We start from the raw sequence: 14226 nt of genomic DNA, 5'->3' as shown, positions 1-14226 counted from the left end.
GAGGGAAATTCTACAAATCTAATCAGGTAAAAGATAAAGTAGTTTAGAAACAATAAATGAAATAGGACTACATATACAGATGATATACTAGATGAAAATTGGTTGCATAAATTCAAGTATATCAATGAAGTGGAAAAGTTTATGAGTTAACATCTAATTAATCCAAGAAGGAGAAACTATATACAAATAAATATGTAACAAAAAGTAAATGTCATTAGAGAAATGCCTCCACAAAAGCCACTGTGTGCCAATGAATTTAAAGTGATTTTAAAGAAATTCCTCAATAACAGGTAATTCCTCTTCTAAGGAAATATTCTAAGGAAAGGAGACATATCTAAGAAATGCAGACAAATATTCACAAGACATCCATTGAGGTGTTATTTATTATAATTTGGAAATCTTAGCATATATTACATATATATTACATACATATATTGTAAATCAAATCCAAACAAGGGCTACAGATCAGCCTTAATTCGTTCTCTCATACTTGAAATGCAATCCATCAGGAAGTCATATTGGGTCTACCTTCAAAATATATCCCAAATAATCAAACCATCTATATCTTACCACTTAAACCACTATCATTCTGCACGGAGCCACCATCTTCTCTTGCCGGAATTCTGAAGTAACCTCTACCTGGGTTCCCTGGTTGCATTTTTGACCCTCCACCCCAGAAGTTGCTTTCCATAGGGCAACTAGAGAAATCCTGTCAAATACGTATCTAAGCATCTCATCTTTATGATCAAAATAATTCAATTACTTTCCTATAAACTCAAAGTAAAATTCAAGAACCAACATGGGTTATAAGATCTGGGTCCCTGCTCCTTCTTTATTTAATAACTATCAGATTTCCTTACCCATTGGGTTCCTTCAGCCCTCTTGACTCCTTGGTGCTTCTTGAGTTAGTGAAACAAGTGCCTCAGGACTTTACTTTGCATTTGCTTTCCTATTTGCCTGGAACTCCTTTCCCTCGAATAGCCAGGTGACTTTACTTCTCACTTCATTCTACCCTCTCCTCAAACATTTTCACCCCAACAAAAAAGCATCCCTGACAAACCTGTTGAAAATACAGAAAAATCCATCATTCTCTATCACTTTATCTGACCTTATTTCTTCATAATGCTTATATTAAATTATGCATCTATTAACTAATTATCTGTCTCCTCCCACTAGAAAATAAATTCTATTAGAGCAGGGGTTTGTTTGCTTGTTTTGCCCTTCTATCCAGTGTTTAGAAGAGTCTATGGGAATATAAGAGGAGCTCAATAAATACTTTTGAATGAAAGAATGGATTAAATTAATAACATCCAGGAGATGTAAATGTGAAATGTGAAAATGATGGTTTTACCCATATGATTACATTTTATTTAGTTATGAAATAGATGCTAAGACAATGGAATACTTGCTTTCCCTGGTGTGATTCTGTCCTGTTGGCTCTTCTCTGGCATAGTAGTAGTTTATCTCTGTCTGCCTTCTTTAACCTCCTACGTGTGTGCCACCACCCCATGGAAGATTTGATGGACATGGACATGAGCCCTCTAAGGCCCCAGACCTATCTTTTCAGTTGTGAAATAAAGGCTGACAAAGACTACCATTTTAAAGTGGATAATGATGAAAATGAGCACCAGTTATCTTTAAGAACAGTCATTTTAGGGGTTGGTGCAAAGGATGAATTACACATTGTTGAAGCAAAGGCAATGAAGTACATAGGCAGTCCAGTGGAAATCACACTGGAAACTTTGAAAATGTCTGTACAAGGTTTCCCTTGGGGGCTTGGAAATAACACCACCTGTGGTCTTACAATTGACATGTTGTTCAGGGTCTGTGCATAGTGGTGGATAGCATTTAGTAGCTGTGGGGGAAGATGCAGAGTCAGAAGATGAAGAGGAAGAGGTTGTGAAATTCCTTAGCAATCTGGAAAGTGTTCTAACCTTGGAAAAAGCAAAACTTGGTGCTGGTGAAAATGATGACGAAGATGATGAAGATGATGAGGGAGAAGAAGAAGAAAAAGAAGAAGGGGGAGGGGGAGCAGGAAGGGAGGAGGAGGAGGAGGAACAGGAGATGATGAACATGATAATGAGGAGGAAGCTGAAGAAAAAGCTCCAGTAAAAAAATATATATGAGATACTCCAGCCAAAAATTCAAACTAGAATGAAAGAGACTCAAAACCATCAACACCGAGATCAAAATGTCCCCAATCCTTCAAAGAACAAGAAAAAACTCTTAAAACGCCCAAAGGACCTAGTTCTGTAGAGGACATTAAAGCAAAAATGCAAGTAAGTATAGAAAAAGGTGGTTTTCTTTCCAGAGTAGAAGCCAGGTTCATCAATTATGTGAAGAATTGTTTCCAGATGACTGACCAGGAGGTTATTCAAGATCTCTAGCAGTGGAGGAACTCTCTTTAAGAAAATAGTTTAAACATTTTGTTAAAATTTTCCATCATTCCATTTCTGTAATAGTTGATATCTGGATATCCCTTTTATAACACAGAGTGAGAATTTTCCCTACTGTGTCTGATAAATGTTGTCTAGATTCCAATGCCAAGAATGTGTTGTTCGAAATGCCTGTTTAGTTTTTAAAGATGGAATGCCATCCTTTGCTTGGTTTTGAGTATGTATGGAACGTTATGATAGGACAAATGGAAATGGTGGGGAGACAAAAATATACATGTGAAATAAACTCAGTATTTTAATAAAGTAACAAAAAAAAAGAGCATGGAGTGCTTAATATTTGAATTTAAGTATAAAATTCAATCTACAAATTTGCACACAGAATATTGTGTCAACGGTGTGCAAATTACACATGCATAGAAAAAGTAGAAGGAAATAAACTAAAAATCTCTATTAAAACTTTCTTAGAGTGGTAAAACTTAAAAGCATTTGTTGTGTTATCATTTACATTTTCTTTCATCTTTAAATTTTCAGTGTACTTTTTTAAATTAGAAAAAGATATGTTTTAAGAATTGAGCACCTACTGTGTCCCAGCCACTGGCTGGGACTGGTGGATATGAAGCCAAATAGGTGTTCTAATTTTAACTGGGATAATATATGAATAAACCAATAATTGTAATTTCAGTCAAATATGACAAAGATCACATGAGCAATATGTGTGCTCCTTAATTTCTTAAAGCCTTATTTTCCTCACTTGTAAAATAGAAATAATAATGCATCGTCTTCATAATTCTGTGGTAATATTACATGAGCTAATGTGAGTAAAAGACTTAACACAACAACTCACTAATAGTAAACTCAATTAGTCATTTTTAAAGTTATTCTTATCAGTGTAGTACAGAGGAAGGAGTGAGTATTTTTTGCACAATATCAGGGAAGACCTCATGAAGTAGTGGCCATTGGATTGAGCTTAAAAAAGTAATAGTATTTGACAATATAGCAAATAGTATGGGCTAAGATACGCTATGGTAACAAGAACTCCCCCAAATCTCAGTGGCTCAGGAGGACAAAACTTAATTATTTATGCAGCAATGGGAAGGGACTGTCTCTGGTCATCATAATCCCTCAGAGGGACCCAGATGAACAAGTCATGATCGTGACCTATGCTTAACCTGTGCAGCAGTGGGAGTGGTATGCATTTAATCACCCACCATCTCCCAAATTTTCTGGGCAGAAGGGATGCATTTCACTTTCACTCACATTTCAATAGCCAAACAAAGCTACATGGCTAAGTCTAACTTCATATTGATGGCCAGCGATCCTACCCTGTGCATGAAAGTTAAAAAGCTGGAAATATTGGGCAAAAGCACTAATGATCACCACAGATACACTGACAAGGAAAGTTGGTAGATTTGTTTCATCATCAGGATAATTTGGACAATGATACACTGTTAGGCCCTGACTTTTCCTTTATCTCTGGACAAAAACAAGATGAGAGTATATCATCTCTGGCATTATGGCAGAATGGATACCGCCAAATCATCCTATTCCAAAAATGCCAGAAAAAGTTGAATAATTTTTAAAAGAATAGTTTAAAGTGCATGTCTGGGCTGGCAATAAAGTCAGAGTAATCCTTGGAGGCAGAAAGCAAATAGAAAGCATAAATCCACAGTAATAAGTGAAATAAAGTCCGTGGCTTCCCTGGGAAAAGTTGTGCATTCCTTAATATAGAGCTTCGATTTTAATAACCTATGTGTGCCTAGAGCCCACACAAAGTGAACGATCAAATCAGAGATCACACATAAACCTTGGATTCAAGTGTAACAATTTCAGTGAAAGAATGAACCCGGAAAAATAAATAAAACAGGAAAGTAATCATTTGCAAAGATAGACTGTTCAAAAGCTTGTCTATTTTAGCCTTGGGTTTCAGAATTCTTAACCACAAGCTGGTGCTCATGTGGTTTTGGGGTCCAAGCTCATCCTGCCTATGTGGTCTGACAACCCAGGAGAAAGAATAAAGTTGAAAGCACCTCATGAAGTTATGTGTTATGACTGTTCCAGGGACTAAGAATGCAAACCCTAAGAAACAAATGCAAATATTCACTGAAGGAGCAAAACTTCAGTCTAGGTCACAAGGGCTCCCCACAAATATAGTTGTTTTCAAACATAAATGCTCCATAAAAATAATGATAAAGCAAACAAGGCAGTAAGGCAACATAAATGATACGTGCAACCAGATCAAATAAAAAAGATTTTAGACATTGGAATTATCATGTACAGAATGGAAATAAATTATCATCTATAGGATGAAAAATATGTGTCATATATTTAAAAAATAGATAATCTAAAATATGGACTGGAAAAAGAGAGTGGCAAATTGATATACACAGTTGAAAAAAAGTTCAAATATAAATTTTAGAAATAAAATAATATAATCGTTAGAATTTAAAGATCTAAGATGATTTTAAAATTGTGGTAAAATGAGCTTAACATAAAACTTATTATTTTGGGGCGCGTGGGTGCCTCAGTCAGTTAAGCGTCTGCCTTCAGCTCAGGTCGTGATCTCAGGGTCCCAGGATCAAACCCCGCTTCGGGCTCTCTGCTCAGTGGGGAGTCTGCTTCTCCCTCTCACTCTCCCGCTGTGTGCTCTCTCTCTATCTCTCACAAGTAAATAAATAAATAAATAAAAATTATTATTTAAAAAACAACAACATTTTAACCAACTTAAAGTGTACCATCCATAGACATTGACAGTGTTGTGCAACCATCACCACTAACTAGTTCCTGATGTCTTATTTGTTCAACATCCCAAAAAGAAACCCTGTACCCATTAAGTTCAGAAGTGTTCCTTCCTCTTCTGTTTTTATTTTTCACAGGAATTTGAAAAGGATTGGTGTTAATTTTTCTTTAGATATTTATTAGAATTGACTAGTGAGTCATCTGGTCATGGATTTTCCTTTGTAAAAAGGTGTTTGATAACTGATTCAGTGTCTTGTTATAATTCTATTCAGATGTTTTATTTCTTCTTGAGTCAACTTTGTGAATTTGTGTGCTTCAAAAAATTTGTGCATTTTATCCGTTGTATACTATTCTCTTACAATCCTTGATATTTTGTAAGATTTGTAATAATGTCTCAAATTTCATTTCTGATTAAGTAATTTTAGTCTTCTCTCTTTTTTTCTTCATCAATCTGGAAAAAGATTTGTCAGTTTTGGTAATCTTTTACAAGAACAAATTTTTGTTTTCATTGATTTTTTGCTATTTTTCTAATCTCTACTTCATTTTTCATCACTCTAATCTTTGTTATTTCTTTCCTTTTTCTAGCTTTGCATTTTGCTTGCGTTCCTTCTTCATTTGCTTCAAGTTATTTTCTAATTTCACTTGAGATTTATTTTTGACCTACTGATTGTTTAAAAGCATGTTATTTAATTTCCACATATTTGTGGATTTTCCAGTTTTCCTCTGTTAGTTTCATTCCACTGTCATCAGAAAAAATATTTTCTATGATTTCAGCTTTCTTAACTTTATTGAGACTTATTTTATGGCCTAACAGGTGGCCTATTCTGGAGAATGTTCCATGTACACTTGAGAAAAATGTGTATTCTGCTGTTGTCGGGTAGAATATTCTGTATATGTCTCTTAGGCCCAATTGGTTTATAGTGTTGCTCAAGTCCTCTGTTTCCTTATTGATTTTCTTTCTGCTTGTTTTATCTATTACTGGAAATAAGGAATTGAAATCTCTTATTGTTATTGTGCTGTTGCTTATTTCTCCCATCAATTCTATAAATATTTGCTTCATATATTTGGGAGCTCCGATGATATATATATCTTATTATATTTTTCTACTGAATTGATGTTACTATCATTATATAATGTCTTTCTTTGATTCTTGTGATGATTTTTGTCTTAAAATCTATTTTTTTGGGTTTTTGTTTTTTTTTCTGATATAAGCATGCTGCCCTTGCTTTCTTTCAGTTGCTATTTACATGCAGTATCTTTCGTCTTTCTTTCACTTTCAACCTTGGCGTGTCTTTGGATCTAAAGTGAGTCTGTTATAAATAGCATATAGTTAAATCACTTTTTAAAAAATACATTCTGCTAATATCTTCCCTTAAATTAAAGAGACTAATTTACCTTCAAAATAATTACTGATAGAAAATTTACTTCTGTCATTCTATTGCATTTTCTCTACGTCTTATCTCTTTTTTTGGTCCTCAATTCTCCCATTACAGCTTTATTATTTATTTAATTCATGTTTTGTAATGTACCACTCTGATTTCCTTCTCATTTCCTTTTAGGATGCTTTTTAGGTATTTTATGAGTGGTTATCCCCGGGATTCCATTTAAGCCCTTAGGTTCATAACAATAGTTTGAATTAATACCAACTAAATTTGAATAGTGTACAAAAACTCTTCCCCTATATAGGTTTTTCCCTACCCCTTTACGTTGTTATTTTTGTTATATGCTGTATTTGTTATATGCTGTAATCTTCTCTTTTTTCTTCATTAATCTGGGAAAAGATCTGTCAGTTTTGGTAATCTTTTACAAGAACAAATTTTTTGTTTTCATTGGTTATTTGCTATTTTTCTAATCTCTCCTTCATATATATATGAAGCCATTAATGCAGACTTATACTTTATAGCTGTATAGCTATTAATGTAGACTTACAATTATAGTTTTATACATTTGTCTTCTAAGACACATAGGGGAAGAAGAAGAAACAACCCAAAATACAAAGATAGCAGCTTTTATATTTATCTATATAGTCAATTTTACTGCAATTTTTATTTCATCAGGTATTTTCAGGTTACTGTTTGATACCCTCTTATTTCAGCCTGAAGAACTCCCTTTAACATTTGTTGTAGGGCAGGTTTGCTAGTGACAGAATCACTTAGCTTTTGTTTATCTGAGAGGATCTTAATTTCTCCTCATTCTTGTGGATGGTTTTCCTGAATATAGAATTCTCAATTGACAGCTTTTGTTTCTTTCCGTATTTTAAATATGTCAACCCACTTCCTTCTGGTCTACATGGTTTCTGAAAACAAATCAACTTTGAGATGTACAATATGTTTATTTGATACTTTTATATATTGTGATATGATTGCCATTGTATTATTAATTAACACCTCTATCATGTCATGTGATTATTATTTCTTTTTTGTGCTGGGAATAATTAAATCTAGTCTCTTAGCAAGTTTGATGCATATAATATAATATTGTAGTCTATAGTCACTACGTTCCATTAGATCTCCAGGACTTATTTATCTACTAGTTGCAAGTTTGTACCCTTAAACAACATCTGTCCTATTTTCCTATGTTTTTATTTTTTGAGAGATGTCCAAAGTGTTCCATAGCAGCTGAACCAATTTATATTCTCACCAATAGCATACAAGGGTTCCCTTTCTCCACATCCTTGCCAACACTTGCTATCTGCTATATTCTTGATTTTAGCTATTCTAGCAGGTGTGAGGTAATATCTCATTGTGGTTTTGATTTGCATTTCCCTGATGATTAGTGATTTTGAACATTTTCTCATGTACCTGTTGGCCATTTGGGTGATGTGATCTTACAGGCAGAAAAATCTAAAGATGTCACAAAAAAAACTGTTAGAAGTAATAAACAAATTCAGTGAGTTGCAGGATACAAAACAACACACAAAAATCAATTCCATTTCTATACACTAACAATGAACTATCCAGAAAATAATATGAGAACAATTTTATTATAATACCATTAAGAAGAATAAAATAGGACTAAAATTAACCAAGGAGGTGACTTGTACACTGAAAACTACAAAACATTCCTAAAAGAAATTAAAGAAACCACAAATAAATGGGAAGGTAACTCACGTTCTTGGATTGGAAGATTTTATTTATTTATTTATTTATTTATTTATTTATTTATTTATTTAAATTTAAGTAGTGAACATGTAGTGCAATATTGGTTTCTGATTCATCACCTACATACAACACCTAGTGCTCATCATAACAAGAGCCCTCCTTAATACCCATCACCCACCCAGTCCATCTCCCACCCACCTCCCTTCATCAACCCTCCATTTGTTCTCTATCATTAAGAATCTCTTATGGCTTGGTTCCTTCTCTCCTTTTATTCTTTTCCCCCTTCCCATATATTCATCTGTTTTCTTTCTTAAATTCCACATGTGAGTGAGATCATCTGGTATTTGTCTTTCTCTGACTGACATTTCACTTAGCATTACATTCTCTAGCTCCATCCATGTCATTGCAAATGGCAAGATTTCATTCTTTTTGATGGCTGAGTAATATATATACAACATCTTCTCTTTCTCTCTCTCTCTCTCATATATATATATCACATCTTCTTTATTCATTCGTCAGTTGCTGGACACATGGCCTCTCTCCATAGTTTGGCAATTGATGATAATGCTGCTATATACATCAGGGTGTATGCATCCCTTCAAATCTGTATTTTGTATGCTTTGGGTAAATACCTAGTAGTGCAATTGCTGGATCATAGGGTAGTTCAATTTTTAACATTTTGAGGAACCTCCATACTGTTCTCCAGAGTGGCTGCACCAGTTTTCATTTCCACCAACAGTGCATCCTTGCCAACCCCTATTGTTTAGAAGACTATAAAAATCCTAATGGCATTTTTTCCAGAAATGGAAAGATCCATTCTAAAATTCATATAGGAGGGAAACCTACTAATATAAAATACAATAAAGAACATATTTTAAAATTATCTTTTTAATTTCAGAACATTAAATGTACATATATTGGAGATCTCTTGACTATTTTCTATGTGTATTTTTTCTGTTTTTCAGATTTCTTCTTAATTTCCATTGACTTCCCCATATTTTTTTATTGTCTGTTTTTCTTATTGTGCTTTTGATCATATATAGTCTTCTCAGTACATCTCATAATTAAGTCTTCATTTATTAAATATTTTCTGTCCTTTTTTTCCCTTTTACTTTCTGCTTTTTCATTTCATATCTTCTTATTATTTTATATTTTCTGAGTTTTTGAATTTCTGTTTTATGGTGCTTGCATCTGTTATTTATTGCAACAATAATACTGTATAACAAATCATTCCAAAACTTAGTGGTTTAAAACAGATTTGAGTCAGCATCTCAATTCTGCTATTTGGGCCAGATTGAGATCATCTTAACTGAGCTCATTTTTGTGTCTTTGTTGAGCTGGCCGGTAGACTAGAGGCTAGCAAGTCTATTATAACTCAGCTGAGATGTCTTAATATCTGCCCATGCAGTCTCTCATTGTTCAGTAGGCTATCAAAAGATTGTTCTCAGAACATAAGTGAAAGAATAACAGAACAATCAGAAATGCATACAAGAGTTTTATCAAGCTCTGTGGATATCATTCTAACATCTCATTGGTTAAACCAAATCACATGGCAAGACTAAGAGTCAGAATGGGATAGGGCTATAAAGTTATACGGCAAAGGTCATGGAAAGAGAGAGACTATTATTTAAGGCCATTAAGGCAATAAATATGCCACACTGAATAACACTGCTTTGTTATATTCCTTCTGCTTTGAATTAGTATTTTTCTGGAGTTATTTTTTCTGCCATATATTTCATTTTTCATTTTCTATTTTTAAGCTTTTAAGTTTTTTCCTTATATTATTGTGTTTAAAAAGCTGTAGTTTTATTTCTCTTGTTCATATTTGAAAGTTCTAATTTTTTTCTAACGAGCTACTAACATAATATCCTAGGGGGTGATCGTTTGGGTGGCCTTTTCACTTTCTTAATTTCTTCTATTATTGATATGATGAAAAAAAGCATTTTTTGAAATATAAACCCCTCATATGTAGAATATAAAAAGTGGCTTCCATTTTCCTTACCAAATTTGAATAGGAGACAGCTTTGAAAATATTTTGCAGTGTTCAGTAAAAGTGAAGATGTATGACATCTTCTATGACATTGTAATTGTACTCTTATGCATATAGCCCACATAAATTCATGCTTATTTGTACCAGGGTACATTTTCAGGAACGACCATAGCAGCAATATTTATAATGGCCAACATATGAAAATATCCTGAAAGTTTATTATAATATAATAGATAAATGAATTAGGAGATAATCTTGCTATGAAATACATTCAACAATGAATAAAATGCAACGAAAAGCAACAGTATAAACAAAATTTTTTTAAAGATTTATTTATTTATTTGAGACAGAGAGAGAGCAAGTGGGGGGTAAGGGGAGGAACAGAGGGAGAGGGAAAGAGAATCTCAAGCAGACTCCCTGTTAAGGGTGGAGCCCAAAGCAGGGCTCGATCTCAGGACCCTGAGATCATGACATGAGACGAAATCAAGAGTCAGATGCTTAACCAACTGACTGAGTCACCCAAGCACCCACATGAACAAATCTTAAAGATATAATCTTGAACAAAAGAAGCAAGACACAGCTGAATACCTCATGTATAATTTCAATTATATACAATTCAAAAATGGTAATATTAGACAGTATTGTTTAGATATGAATATTTAAAAAGCAAAAGTGTGAATGCTATTAAATTCAGGATATTAGTACTAGGGAAGGAAGGGAGTAATGACCGGACATGTTGGAGGTATGGGGTGCTTGTTATGCTCTATGTTATCATCCTGGTTTGGGATTATATGAGAGTTCATTTTATAAAACTGTTATGTTTGAGAGGTCTGTTATACATCAAGGTAGAAATATTGAAAATACATTTGGATATATGAGTCTGGAATTTAGAGAAGTCTAGCCTGGAGTATAAATTTAAGGAGTCTTTGGTGCGCAGACATAATATAAAGCATAAATCTAGATGAGATATATAACAATGTGTTTAGGAAGTGGTTTCTCTTGGATTGAATTATGTTCCCTCAAAACTTACATGTGGAAGTTTTAACTCCTAGTACCTGAGAATGTGACCTTATTTGGAAATAGGATCAGTGCAGGTATAATTAATTAAAATGAGGTCATACTAGAGTAGAGTGGGCCTTTAATCCAGTATGACCTGTCCTTATACAAATGGGACATTTGGACATGGATAGGACAGAGGAAGAATGCCATGTGAATATGAAGGCAAAGATGAGGTGATGTGTCTACAAGCCAAGGAACACCAGATTGCCAGCATACCACCAGAAGCTAGGATAGAGGCATGTAACAAATTCTCCTCATAGCCCTCAGAAGGAACCATCCCTGCCAATAACTTGATCTTGGACTTCTAGCTTTCAGAATGGTTAGAAAATAAATTGGGGGGACACCTGGGTAGTTCAGTCAGTTAAGCATCTGCCTTCTGCTTAGGTCATGATCTCAGGGTCCCGGGATTGAGCCCTGCATCAGGCTCCCTGTTCAGCAGGGAGTCTGCTTCTCCCTTTCCCTCTGCCCCTCGCCCCCCACCCCTGCTCGTGTGCATGCTCTCTCTCTCTCTCAAATAAAAATTAAAATCTCGAAAAATAAAAGAAAAAGAAAATAAATTTTGGTTATTTAAGCCACTCAGTTTCTGGTACTTTGTTATAGCTATCCTAGTAAACTAATACATGTTCCAAGCCTAAGGCCCAACATTAAGAGATGGAAAAAATGGGAAAGAACCAAAAAAGGAGGTCAGTGTGATAGGATGAATACCTTTAGAAAATGAGGCCCTAGAATCCAAGTGATGAGTTATGGAAGGAAGGACTGGTCAAGTGTATCAAAGTTGTATGGGAACCAAGAATTAATCCTTGGGTTTCACAAAGTTAAGGCACCAGTGATGTGATAGAATAAGTTCTGATGGAAAGGCTGAAGGCAAATGCCACTGAAGGATGTTTAAGATGGAATAAGAAGAGAGGACTTGAAGATGCTTAGCATTGTCATAGTTCTCATTTGGAGTTTATAGAGCAGCAGAGAAATGGTGCAGTAACTGCAGATTTAATTGGGATTGGAAGTGTTTTAACATGGAAGAAAAAAAAACACATTTTATACTCATGTGAGTGATCTAATAAAGTAGGATAAATTGAATTTTTTAGAGAGTTACTGGACTATAGGTCATCAAACAGACTAAAGGAGGTAGTATTTGGTAAAGAAACTGGGGAGGATGCCCTTAGTAGTATGAACAATTAGAGGTGCCTGGGGGGCTCAGGCATTGAAGCATCTGACTCTTGAGTTCGGCTCAGGTCATGATCTCAGGGTTGTGAGGTTGAGCCTCGCATCGGACTCTGCGCTGGGCATGGATCCTGCTTAAGATTTTCTCTTTCTTCCTCTCCCTCTGCTCCTCACCCCCTTCCTCTCTAACAAAAAAGAAAAGAAAGAAAGAAAGAAGAAAGAAGAAAGAAAGAAAGAAAGAAAGAAAGAAAGAAAGAAAGATGAACAATTCATTCATAAATTCATTCATTTATGAATTCGTTCATAAAAGGAAAAGGGACAGTGGGAAAGTAGTAATTCAAAGCATGTAGACATGTTTATATGGTGGAAGCTGGTGGACATTCTTTTCAGACTACATCAAAAACTAATGGTGTAATGTATGGTGATTAACATAACATAACATAATAAATAAATAAATAAATAAATAAATAAATAAATAAATAAATAAAAATAAAAAACTAAGTTAAATAAGATCTAAGCTTTCTAGAATGAATAGGTGTCAAAATTTCAAGAAAATGGGAAAGGTTTGAAAAGTCCAGTGAAGTGAGTAAACAGATTTGAGAAATGTAAAATAAAAGCTCAGCAACAGCAAGGGCCTGTTTGACATTAGTGGTCATGAATGCTTTGTGAGGACATTTAATATAATTATTAGTTTTCTCACCAGCCATATTGAACTGATTTATTCAGCGGCCCTTTCCCTGAGGGCCAGGCAGAGAGAATAAGAGATGGAGTGGCAGTCGTTGGCACCTTGCAGTGGCTGTGGTCAGATGGAAACAGCTGGGAAGCCAATTTAGAATACATTTTCAGAAACCTCTTATTTGCCAACAGTGGTATTAGTAGAATTCCTTTAATAAGAGTCCTCCCAGAAAGAATGCTAAATTAATCTTCATTTTTCTTTTAATTATGGCAGATTTATTGTGAAGAAATCACCACATAATAAGGCACATCTGTTTAAATAATGATTAAAATGTTAGAAAGATATTATAAATCCACATTATAGTAGTAACAAAAACAGTAACTATAAATCATACTGCAAATCACTATTGACAATGTGATCTGCACACATATTCTTTTATTTATGTTTTATATGTTCTCTACGAGGTATTATTATCTTCATGTTACTTATAAGGAAACTGAGTTTCAGAAAGATTATTTTGAGTGATTTGTGACAATCACTGTATGTCTCTTAATTGCTGCCTAACCATTAAAATTTTAGAGAGTTTACAGCAGTTGCTCAAAAATAGTTTCTTGCTTGATTACTTGCTGTAGTAGCATTTCATTTAATCCTAGAAAAATGTGAAGTTAGCAAATTACATAGATCCAAAAAAGAGGAAAACTTTATTTGGAGACTTTTCCCATAAGGGAATGATCACGAATGACAAAAAAAAGTATGTGAGTACATAATACACTTGGGAGGATAGACAAATGAGGTCACAAACAAATATCACAATTTCTAGGTCAAACTTTATTTAGTTCTTTCTTGGTTAAAATTAATTAGGTTTCATTTTTTTTCTTCCATATTGCTATATATCATATAAGTCAAAGTTTAGTCAGAAATCTAGATGTTTTGGTAGACAAGATTTAATACAAGGAATTAGAGCCCTACAAAACCATTGGAAAGGCTGGGTGAGTGAAGGTCAGAAAGAACCACTACCGACTTTGGGGAAATCAGACAGTGCGAACTGTCTATGAACTTAGCTATCTCTTGCACCGAGAAAAGTTATTTGAAGATTGACAGGGTGCC

The 14226-nt window shown here is 34.3% G+C and overlaps 1 pseudogene; it reads left to right on the top strand.

Annotated features, from left to right (window-relative positions):
• The first annotated feature begins 1423 nt into the window (after positions 1-1423).
• LOC116642825 lies at positions 1424-2408 on the top strand (annotated as a pseudogene).
• Positions 2409-14226: the final 11818 nt, after the last annotated feature.

Source organism: Phoca vitulina, unplaced genomic scaffold (genome assembly GCF_004348235.1).
Source record: "Phoca vitulina isolate PV1807 unplaced genomic scaffold, GSC_HSeal_1.0 scaffold24, whole genome shotgun sequence".
Classification (NCBI taxonomy): domain Eukaryota; kingdom Metazoa; phylum Chordata; class Mammalia; order Carnivora; family Phocidae; genus Phoca; species Phoca vitulina.
The sequence above is the reverse complement of the archived record's forward strand: the minus strand, read 5'-3'. Positions and strand labels throughout refer to the sequence as shown.